The sequence below is a fragment of the Hakea prostrata genome, chromosome 4 (assembly GCF_041222555.1).
Source record: "Hakea prostrata isolate BN-2017 chromosome 4, UWA_Hpros_2, whole genome shotgun sequence".
NCBI classification, from domain to species: Eukaryota; Viridiplantae; Streptophyta; class Magnoliopsida; order Proteales; family Proteaceae; genus Hakea; species Hakea prostrata.
This window is the reverse complement of record NC_142603.1, coordinates 38,002,424-38,014,873: the sequence shown is the minus strand read 5'-3', so window position 1 is coordinate 38,014,873 and position 12,450 is coordinate 38,002,424. Positions and strand designations below refer to the sequence as shown.

Sequence of the window (12,450 nt, the reverse complement as noted above, 5' to 3'; positions counted from 1 at the left end):
ATCCCTATTTGCCAAGCACTCCATGATTCCCTACAACCCTAATATGGGTGGTGTTACTCCACAATCTGACTTTAGCATGCCGATCACCACGATCAGTCCGCAATGATATTTCCTTGCTTTCTATGCAGAACCATGTTGGATCTTAACTCCTGGTCAGCACACATGGTTAGATTCAGCAGCAAGAAGAGGCAATGTTTAAAATCTCCATGGTATCTTCTGCTTTCTTGCAGACCAATTCAATGCTTTCTCATAGTGTCATAATGGGGATGAATCAGATTCGGATTCCCTAATCCAGCCCATTGATCCATTTGTGTCGTCCACATTCAAGATTCGAAGTGCCGAGTCTTACAAGCTAAGGAGAATGAAGGATGTGTTGGAGCACTGGGTTTACTTTTCTTGTCACCTACTTGAGTAGGAGTCATTTGATCCGAATGTCACTCCAAAAACCATTTTTGGCAACCTTTTTTTTTTGCAAGCGTCGCTAAATATAAATGACCCTCCTGATGTAAATGAGTTATTTAAGCCCCCACACTTCTAATCGAAACCATTGAATCTTTTATCATATACATGGCATAATACGGTGGCATAGCTACTAACCAAGCTATTGCCAAAAAAAACTCTGCAAAGAAAGCCTGGCATCTAGGTCCTATGAAAATATCATTTTTTGTGTGAAGGAACTTGAAATTTTTGTCAATATTTAACAACTAGATCTAAAGATTATGGAGGGCATTTTATATTTGTAATATCATGGTAAAATGTAGATCTTGATTCTGGGTTAATATCTTTATTTTATGGATAATTACTGTTGCTTCCTATACTTTGATTTTATTACTAATAAAATGCTGTTCTTTATAAAATTACTGTTGCCCCCATTCCTTATAATGGTGTTAAGTAGCCGTTAAATTTGAATATGTAATGTCTAATTTGCATTTCATTAAAATTAAGAAATCAAAAGACGGTGCTACCCCATTTATAAAAAAAACCAAATTAAATGTCAATTTTACCCTAAACTTCATTTATTTTGAATTAATGAAACGGGCAAAATCCAAATCCGATTTGGTTTCCCGTCTTCACTAAACTTCATTTATTTTGAATTAAAAAATTAAGCAAAATCCAAATCCAATTTGGTTTCCCACTAATTGTAGACAAAGTTAAAGGTTAGATTAATAATTTTGAAAAGTACAAGGGATACAGTAGTAATAAATTCAAAGTAAAGGGGGACAATAGTAATTATCCTTTATTTCTCTTCAGTAATAAAATCAAAGTAAAAGGGGACAATAGTAATTATCCCTTATTTCTTTTCAGTTTAGCGCATAAATCTCTGGCCTTTGTACCATACAGAATGGTAATCATAGAGAACCACAACACCCAAAGTGAAAATATAAAAACATCTGGTACTGAACCACACAGAATGGTAGTCATAAGACACCATAACACCCAAAGAGAATATTAAAACACATTCTCCAAAGGATTATTATCAGCAACTAAAGCTTCAAAGAGCAAGAGACTCCACAGCACACAGATCCTGCAACAAAAAAGAAGAGGGGGTGGGGGGAGCCAAGGAAATTTTAGTTAGCCTTCTACTGAAAGAATGAGATTCTCTCTTAAACTATATAATGTAAAGAGAAAACCATGATCTTACTCGTTTCAGGATAGATGCAAAGCGAAAACCATGTTCTTAATCCCTTAGAACTAGAGGGAACTTACCTGAGAAACTACAGCTGATTCTAGTATTCTGAGGTATTGAAGTACTTACAGTTGGGAGAAATCCTCCATCGCTGATTATCACCTTTCTTCCACTCCCAAATCACAATAGTAGTGCCATCATGGACTCCTCCATGGTTCTGATCTCCATTGAAAGCATCCAAGTTCAAACGAATATTATTAACCATTCTTATTGCTCTGTAACCATCTCCCAAGTCCCTACTCTCAGTCCACAGAATTGATTCATCGAGAACATCAGGGTTGTAAGGGATAAGCTGGACCTGGAATAGACTTTTCAACATGAGATATTCACCTCTTATGCACTCAAATCTATATGGAATGAAAACAAAACAGGGCAAGCAACAAGTAGGATTCCCTGTCTCAAATCAACGTGGCAATAGGATAGAACAAAAAATAAATTGAAGGTTATGAAACTCCTGGAGGAACAAAAATCTCTCTTTCTGAGAGAACAGTGCATCCATATTTGATAAAATTGAATGTTCTAAAAACAGAAATCAAAAGCAAATCTTAAGAGATATGAGTGGATTATTGGAGGATGTGATTAAGCCCACAATGGTAAGGGCAGATGGGAAGCAACAGTCAAATCTATTTAGATTTTAGAGTTCCATTCCATTTTGATCTTGAAAGATTGGTGGTGCAAGGTTATGATCAGATCCCCTAATTTAGGTCAGGGTTAAAGCAGAGATGCTTGTAAGAACCTCAGATGGTTCACTGTGCTTTGCTTTCACAAGGACCATGGCATCCAAATCCAATCATTACTAAATTGTAAGCATTGCAGAGCATACAATTTTGATGTGAAGGGAAAGGAAAACATTAAAAGTAATCTAATTTTCAATCAATGAAACTTTTCATCGGATCCACTGGAACTAAGAAGAACCTTGGAGCTTGTTGAGATTATAAAAACAATTTATGACAGGTATCGTTATAAAACAAAAGGTAGAATAAAAAAAAAGTAATAATGGACTCCCAATGATTCTAGTTCTTTCTCTAAGAAAGTGAACTTTTGTTTGTGCAGAACTTACTGGCTGGGTGGCTCCAATGGAGTGCTTCATAGCCTGACCAGTAGCCTTATTTACCAGAGAAAAACTTGGAAAACCTTCCTGATCCTTCACCTTCGTGCTGAATTTCTCATATTTGATCCAATGCTACCAAACAATTGTAAGGAAATCAAAAAATAGTGATAGTAGTAAGATTAACCCTCTAAAAATCGAGATACACAAAGAGAAAGGGTCAAATATAAGGATCCTATTGATACCTGAAATGGGTCATTTTCATTAGCACGAGCAAGTATGACATGCCCATCTCGGATTGTGAGAGAATAACCAGCTTCAGCCTTGGAATAGACCCTGCAAGTGGGTTTATTCAAGAGTTCAGACCAAAAACCCTCATGATGGTGGTCATCCCTTCCGTCGTGGTGGTCATCCCTTCCGTCGTGATGGTGGTCATCCCTTCCGTCGTGATGGTCATCCCTTCCGTCGTGATGGTGGTCATCCCTTCCGTCGTGGTGGTCATCCCTTCCGTCGTGATGGTCATCCCTTCCGTCGTGGTGGTCATCCCTTCCGTCGTGATGGTGGTCATCCCTTCCGTCGTGGATGGTCATCCCTTCCGTCGTGATGGTGGTCATCCCTTCCGTCGTGGTGGTCATCCCTTCCGTCGTGGTGGTCATCCCTTCCGTCGTGATGGTCATCCCTTCCGTCGTGATGGTGGTCATCCCTTCCGTCGTGATGGTCATCCCTTCCGTCGTGGTGGTCATCCCTTCCGTCGTGGTGGTCATCCCTTCCGTCGTGATGGTGGTCATCCCTTCCGTCGTGATGATCCTGATGACCAAATGTGAACTCTTCTTCTTCATCCCTTCTCTCGTGATGGTGCCCAAATGGGAACTCCATCCTCGTCTTCTTCAAGTCCACGGTAAGAAGAAATGGGGGAAAGATAGAGATTGGGAGAGACACTCGTTCAAATGAACAACGCCCGTTAAGCGTACAGTACTGTAAAACCAGGTATTTAAAGTTGAAGTTGGGTGGTACTAATCCTCGTGTCGGGGTCGGATTGCGGGAGCAGATCGGATCTCTAATATTTTTGACATGAATCATGATCACACTAATAGCGATAGACCCTCAGGCCCAAAATGAATTCAAAATTTTTTTTTTTTTTTTTTTTTTTGGAAAATGGGGCCTATGAGGGGAAAGGTTTGGAAAAATCGGATTTGACTTCAAACTAAGGTTGATGATAACACACATTAGAAGGGTATTTTGGGCTTTAAAATTTATTTTCAACTATCTCATATTCTTCCATGGAATTTGATGTATCAATAGTTGACTTTTTTTTTTTTATAAAAATAACTAAGATTATAGCATATACTTGCTGATTTGTTATCTCACTAAAACACATTATGTTAGGTATTTCAACAAGAAATAAATAAAATTAAGGTTAGAATTACATGTATCAAGGCTAATCCAACGCTATCTGACCCTATCAGAGCAAAGCAGTGTGGATCAATCTTGTTGATACCAACTCTATCTAACCCCATCAGCGCAAAGCATTGTGGATCAATCTTAGAAGAAACATGGTAGGGCAAGACTTGGGTTAAGCTCTTAAGCCTTACATATGGGTAAGGTTTAGGTTTAAGTTTAGACCCTTAGGATAAGGTTAGGATTTAGACTAGCTTGAACCAAGCAGGTCCACTAAAATCTCTACATTTAAATGAGAAAGTTAACAATAAAGAACATTTTGTTATTTTTGCTAGGTAAGAGGGGGTGTAATTGTCAATTATACAACTAAGAGGTGGTTTTAAGTATTCTAGGTGTCGATTCTTCCACTCCCTTACTCAGATGTTTAGGACCCAAAGGATTGAAGAGCACATTGGCAGAGGTTCATGAGGGTATTTGTGGAGCACATATGAGAAGACGAGTGCTAGCACACAAGATACTCAAGCTCGGGATATACTGGCAAAAGATACAAGAAGATGCTTTGGAGTACGTGAGCCATTGCAGAATTGCTAAATACAATTGATGGTCTTAAAAAGACTTGCAGCGCCCCTAACGTCTATTCTAGACCCAATCTCGTTCACCATGTGGGGGATTGACATAATGGGGAAATTCACCAAGGCTTTTGGCAGTCGGGAATACTTGATCATGGCAATAGGTTACTTCACCAAGTGGGTTCAAGCAATACCGCTCGCAACAATTACTGAGATGAAGGTCGAGAAATTTGTACTGGTATCCATCATCCATAGGTTCGGCATCCCAAAGATTCTTGTTACCAATCATGGAACACAATTTGATAATCCACAATTCACCCAGTTTTGTGGCCCTTACATGATCGAGTATTGAATGTCTTCTATAGCATACCCCCGAGCAATGGCCAAATAAAGGTAACCAACTGAATCTTGCTAGATAGAATCAAAAAGAGGTTGGAGTCAAATAAAGTTTTATGGGTTGAAGAACTCCCGAACGTTCTTTGGGCCCTGCCGAACAACGGTTCGAATGCCGAGGGGAGAAACACCATTTAAATTGGCCTATGGATCAGAAGCTTTGGCTCTAGTAGAAGTGATAGTCGGAACTCTAAAGAACGGGAATTTGAAGAAAATTCCAATGAACAAGGTATGGTGGATAGCTTGGATCTCTTGGATGAAGTCTGAACGAAGGCTATAGCCCAAATTCAGCATTATCACAGAAGCATCTTGTCACATTACAGCGCCTGAGTAATGGGCGGCAATACCATTCGAGGGATCTAGTTCTAAGGAATACAGCTGCTTTGGATCCTAGACATCAAAAGAAGCTGAATCCTTCGTGGGAAGGACCATACATGGTCGTGAGCCAGTAGGATCGGGCGCTTACAAATTGAAGAATCCAATTACTGATCGAGAATTGGACTGATCGTGGAATGCAAGGCACTTGAAATTTTTTTACCCCTAGTGATTTTTTGTACTGCCGAATGAGATCTTTATGACTCAGGAATTTCAATGAAATTTTCAACAACTGAACCTCTTTTGAATGGGGGCAAAATGTGCATACAATTTCTTCATGTTATTTCATTTTGAATTCAAAAGGCTTTGGTTACGACCGAATGAGACCTTCTAACACTTAGAGAATTTCATAGAAATTTCCTAAGTAAAGGCTTCAGTTATGACCGAATGAGACCTTCTAAGTAGAGGCTTTGACTATTAAAAAAAAAAAAAAAAAAAAAAAACTACAAAGAGAAGTACCAAACGCAGTCGGTGAAAATTACAAAAAGAAAAGAAAAGATCAGGTTTCACTGTTCGGGAAGATTGCTGTTGGGAAGCAGTTTCTTGGTTTGGATCAGGGTCGGCATTCTCATCCACAACTTCAGGTTTGAGAGTAGCAGGTGGAGAGTCACTTAGGTACCCCTCAATATTTGGGTTAACTAGAGAGAAGTCAACCTTTTGGAGGGTCCACTTGGAGCCTCCCAAGTTCAGCTCCTCAAACACCTCAAAGTGACAAGCTTCTTGGTGCATTTAGTGTCGAACATTGGGTCTTGCTTCAAGATGGACCACCAAATCTCATTTTGCCCATCTTTATAAGCCATGGCATTGCAATTTACTATTAGGTTGCTGAATGGCTTGACATTGAGATACTTTCAGACGATGGCCTTTCGGTCGACTAATGACAGATTTTCGAGCTTCAAAGGAAACCTCATATCTTGGAGAGCGTCCCTCTCCTTGATCAAATCATCAATCTTAGCATCCGAATCTACAAGAGCACATCAAAGGCTTGCAACCTCACCCTCTAGCTCCCCGATCTTACAAGAGATATCCTTAAGTTCTTATGTCACCTTCTTTAGCTTGGAACTATCGTCCTAAAGGTGAGAGATCTCTCGGTCTTTTGCTGCCGCCTATACTTCATAGCGCTTGGACCAAACGCTGAGATGGCCAATCCGTAGCAACTCCTCCATCTGCCTATGGAAGGCATCTACAATCACCCGGGGTATCAAGAAGGTTAGAAATCTAGAATTGAGTTCAGGAAAAAAGGAGAAATAGTTACAAAGACTTACTTGACTAAAGAGTTGATGAACTCTTCGTTGGGGGCAGCATCAAGGGTCTTGCATTCTATGGAAATCTGAGCGTTGACAGCCCAATCCATTCCCATGTTTGGATCCATGGAAACACGGTCGTACACCGAAAGCCTCCATGGAGCACATAAGCATCCTCCACTCTCCACTTCTTGGAGACAACATCATGGAGGAGGTTGTGCTTCTTCTTTATTAATACAACGTCGTCATGAGTAGACTTCGCAACATCGATCGGGGCTTTCCTTTTTTCAGAAGGGCCATGGTGGACTTTCATTAATCCTTTTGGGGCTGAGGGAGGGGCTTTCAGGGTCGGTTGGGCAGTCGACATCTTTTCTTTTGGCACGAACAACCCTATCTTCAGCTGCTTCGAGACCCTCAAAGGCCCTAGCTTTAACAGCCTTTGGGTTATATCTAGGAGGCACTGCAAAAAACAAAGAGATAATGGTTAAAACAATGATTAGAAGAAAAAGAAGATCGAGAAACAGAAAACAGAAAGAAGTTTGAGGTGTGGTTGGGAATCTCACCAGGGGCTAAACCATATTTGGAGTACGGCCTCATATTCCATGACGAGTTCGTGGATCTCCTAACGTGCCAAAATTGACTTTATCTTTCGGACGGCACTGTCTTTTTCGGGAAATAGGGCCAAAGGGCGATTCGCCTGTTTGTACAAATTGTGACGATTCCAGGCGATCGGGAAGTTCAAATCCTCAGGAGGAGCTCGGCAAAACAGAAACCAATAACGCCACCCTTTATGGTTAGAAGGGCATATGCCTTCGGCAAGGACACTACCTGACCATCCTAACTCCTGTATAGGGTGCTTGGAAAAGAAAACCCAATCGAGAGGGTTGGATTTGCTCAAGTAGAAAAATTGAGAGAACAAAGAGAGAGAAGGAGTGAGCTCTAACTCGAAGTAGAGGCCTAGAAGGCCAATGATGAAGCACCAACTGTTTGGGAGGAGGATGCCCAGGCATATCTCCTAGTGATTGAGGATTTCAGAGAATAGAGGAGAGAAAAAAGGAAACCGACCCCACTCTTTAGGGTGTTAGTATAAACGGAGAATTCATCAGGGGGTTAGAGTTAACCCTCTCATCCGAATTCAGGACTAGAGGTAAGTAGGAGAAAGAAATTGCAAACTGGCTAGAGAGGGATTCTATCTCCTCGGGACGAACATGTGAAACAAAAAAACTAGCACCATGAGAAGGCCTCTTCGACGGTTGGGAGCCTCCTACAATAGCCTGTGATTTAGCTTTTGCTTTCAGGAAGCTAGTGGAGAGGCAATTTTCCTACTCATCATTACATTCCATGTTGGCTTCCTTGGGATAGAACGAATGGAGGCCAACCAGTGTTAGTAATCCTCTCATCCTTATCACCTGATAGTTCAACTGAAACTGAAGGGCTAGTCTGGTTTGCAGAATCTTCCCCATCGATCATACAATCAATAGAGTCATCATCTGAAGTCCTACCACTAACCATTATGGGATGAAGGACTAACTAAAGAGATATTTTATGAAAATGGAAGAACTGGGACCTTATGCAAACTATAGAAGGAGTCTCGGACGCTAACACAAGAGAAAAAGAATGAAAAAAAGGGGAAGAACAAGGAAGATCAACTAAGGAGAAGAAACTTACTTGTGCTGGAACAAGGAAGAATTTCTTCAACACTAGGAGCTTAAAGAAGTAAGGTCTTGCAGGAAAAAGCAAAACTCACAGAGGCAGCAACAATTCACAGAAACAATAAAGTGAAGAAGTGAATTGGAGAAGGAGAGGGTTTAAATAAACCTCATAGAAGATTTGGACGAGCGAGATTGCTTTGAATCAATGGACGAGGACGAATGACAATTTGTGTTTTGCATTCGACGAAAGAGATCTATTTAGGATCAATGGCTAGAGATTGAAGACGATTTGTGAGTAAGATTGTAATGATAGCACCTGTGAAACCCAACCCTAACCTAACCCTGACCTTGACCCGGTAACCCGGTTGTTTTTAGGTCCGAAGACCCGGAGTAAAGAAAGAAGCCAACTATGGGCCATCTCAGTAGAAGACATGGTGTTTGACTCTGAACCCATGGATGTTGTTGATGGAGTTCCATACTTGGATGTCTGTGTAGATTTGGAAAGGAAGTTGCAGTTGTCTGAAGATGAGATTAGTTGAAGGACTTGGAGTATTATCTGACTTGGTTTGAAGGTATTTCTTCACACTTGACTTGTTACTTGATGCGTATGCAAAAGCCCATAAGGTTTAAAGCCCATTTGATCCTCCAAATCCCTGATTATTCCTTACTGTCTACCTTGGTCGACTGACTGGTCGAGTGGGCCACTCGACCAAGCACTCGACCAAAGGAAGGTGAAATCCGAGAAATTGTAATTTTAGGTTTTTTCACTCTTATTTAAACCCTACTTCGTATTTCTTTGTTACGGCTGCCTCCTAAACACTTTGTGAACGTGAGAACACCTCTCCGAAACTCTCTCTAGTGATTTTGAAGATTCCTCTGCAGATCTGAAACCTCTCTTCTCTGTTCTTACAATTCAAGGTTAGTATCTCTTCTGAATTATTAATTCTCTTTTCTTGATCTTGTTCTTGATTGAGATCAGGAAGTTGATGTTGCATCCTTGCAACCATCCCTTCGTGATCTCTTTCGTTTCTTTGAGATCTATGATCATCATCATGATTTCAACCCTAGCCGAAGATTTTCTTGAAACCCTAACCCTTGCTTGAGTTCTGGAAACTCTTGTTAACCTCCCATGCGAGGGAAACCTCATGGGTAATATTTCTAGTAACCTAAATTAGTTTTCCTATGATTTTCTTATTGCCTTTGGCCAATTATTTAATTTTCTTTCATTTTGTGATCTCAACCTTTTTATGGGAACCATAAGGTTGAAACCCTAAATTCTTGGGTTAAATCAAGAACCCAAATTTTCCCCATGACTTGATGTTTTTATCTTACTATATGATCCTAATATACCTTAGGAAGTTCCCCTTCGAATTTCGGATCATTCCGACTTCAAACGAAGAAGTTATAGCCAAAGCAGTCTGTACAATTCCGTACTGACTTGCTTGGTCGAGTGTTTGGTCGACTGGGCCAGTCTACCAAGCACTCGACCAAAGGAGTCAGTAGCTTCGTTTTTTGCCTGAATTGATTCGTTTGCTCTCTGATCTTTTAGGCATCTTTCCTAATGTTGTATCTATGATTGTTAGGAGTCTATTTGCTAAGTTTGGAGTTGCTCTCTTTGATCTTTGGATCATCTTCTTCGATAATCAGGTAAGGACAGTTAATTCCTTAACTACATAGATTGCTTGTTCTCTGGTTTCTACTTTGTGAAACTATGAGATTACTTACTGTTATTATAATTTAATTCTGATCTCTTACTGTGAGATCAGTAGCACTTGTTTATATTATCTTTTTCATTTTTCATGTTATATGAATTACCTATTATTGCCTAATCTAATTTTGCTTTTACATTCTCTTGTATATGATGAACTGTTGGTTGTATATGTTATGACTGATCTGAGAATGTGTTTGCTTAAGTTTGGTTTGGGATTGGGAAGTTGTCCTTTTGACACTTCTGTCCTTGGACATCGGAGGGAATAGTATGGGATGTTCTCCGAAGATGCCCATCGACGCTTTCCCGAATCAATGGATGTCATACCTAGGGCTGTCTAGCAGTGTTTGGCTAGGATATACCCCTGTTATATCAGACCCGAATCGGAAGGGTATTGAGACCGAACGACCCGTGGTAGCAATGGGGATTCGTGGGCGCTCAAGACCGGTGAAAAGATCCGTGAGAGGACATGGATCACATTGTGGATACTCGAAAAAGGCCATTTATTGGAGGGTTGCATATGGCTAGACTTGGGCTCATGGGCGCTCAAGACCGGTGAAATGATCCGTGAGGGGACATGAGAGCTTCCCGTTTACCATATGTGGATAACCAATAGGGTTGATGAGTCCGTAGTCAAGGACTATTAGGACTCTAGTGGAAAGGATACCGGAAAGGATCGTCGGGGGACGAGGAATGGAAGTATCCGGACTGAGTTGATGTAAGCGAGTAGATGACTTGCATTGGGCTAGGCTTTTCCCCGACATGCGCCAAGATACTTATGCCAAATGGTTGTGAGAGAGTGTGTTGACTTAACCCCCTACCATGGTTTGTCCCGAGGGATGCAGGACCCATTACCAATCGGCTGCTCAAGACCGGTGAAATGATCCGTGAGAGAATCCAAGATATCTTAAATGGTTGAGGATGTGAGCGGACCTTCCCAAAGAAGTACGGTGCTATGACTTAAAGCATGTCTACCATAGAGACCAGCATACATAGAGTTAGATGCATACATTCATTACTTGTTTCATCTTGCATTGCATCATGTTATGTTTTGCCACATGTTATCTATGATGTTATGGATTAACTTGCCTTGCGAGTTTCTTCGAAACTCATTCCTTTTTGTACATTTTCTTGTTAGATTATCCTGCAGTCAGTAGTATTATGACGAGCGAAGACAATGAAGCACAAGCCGATGAAGTGTATTACACGCAAGGTGCTGGCAACGATCAAGCTTACTCTGATGATCCCTCGGCGGATCCAGCTGCATACTACTTTTGAGAATGGCATAGAGTTAGAACGGATTCATTGGATTGATGAAGTCCATACTTATGAAGACGTTATCTATAAACTTGAAGATGCTTGATCTTAGTTTATTTCTTAGTACAATTGTTTCAGTTGTAATCCCTTTTGATTTTCATACTACGTTCCGCTATTTTTGGTAAAGTGAGTTTCCGCCTCACTTTACTCCTTTTTGATATCATTGGATATCTGGTATCTTTCCGCACTCTGATTATACTGATTGTTCATTTCTTGTTTTGAACCTTGTTTATAATATTAAAACTTGATTTATTTCCTGTTTATGATTATGTTATTGTATATGTGGGAGGATGATTTCCTCGATACTTGATCTTCGGGGCTGTGGATCACACTCCCGGGTATGCCAGTTAGGGTACCGGCTGGGGGGATGTGACAGCACCTATGCATTTGAGCCATGGGCGAGTCACGAAAAGCTGAGGCTGCTCAATGAACGTATTGTTGTATAGTAAAATAATAAATGCGAGGATTGGAGAATGAGAAGACGTTTGGCTTTTTGCCTACTAAAGTTCATTGGTCGCGATCGAGAAAGGCAATCCAAGCCATCGGGTGTTGCATCCCGATCGCTTGGCCTGGGGGGCTCATGATACGGGTAAAACAACCTTGAACCTCATTCGACCATGGTCAGGTCAATGACTCAAATCGGGATTGGCTCAATTATTGAACCATCGAATAATGTGAGTAAGAAGAAACCTAATGGTGATAGAAGGAGACGTGATCTCTTTAAATTCAGGATAGACGATCATGCCCAATATGGAAACAATAACTGACTCTGAAAGAGGGGCAAAACCCTACGATCGGGCGGCTATGAAAGAAGACGTGAATTGATTCAACAGTCAAAGATGGGAGGTAAACCCTATATAAACTAAAGGATCACACACAGCAGAGGTATTTGAATCATTTCCCTTCATTAAGTTTATTCAATTAAGCTCTACAATTAGCCAGAGCACTATGGTGATCCATTGCTAACTTAACCTTTGGAGGTGGTTCCCAACCGCATGGTCAGCCCACGTCTAACCTTGTTTTGCAGGCAAGCATTAAGGGATCCGAAGGCTAAACAGT

The 12,450-nt window shown here is 40.8% G+C and overlaps 1 pseudogene across 1 annotated transcript; it reads right to left on the bottom strand.

The window, feature by feature from the left end:
* Positions 1–1,151: 1,151 nt before the first annotated feature.
* LOC149018808 (uncharacterized) lies at positions 1,152–3,719 on the bottom strand (annotated as a pseudogene). The gene is made up of 4 exons (XR_016173195.1): positions 2,981–3,719; positions 2,748–2,870; positions 1,757–1,985; positions 1,152–1,525 (listed from the first exon to the last, which is right to left on the bottom strand). The product of XR_016173195.1 is annotated as an uncharacterized LOC149018808 (transcript).
* Positions 3,720–12,450: the final 8,731 nt, after the last annotated feature.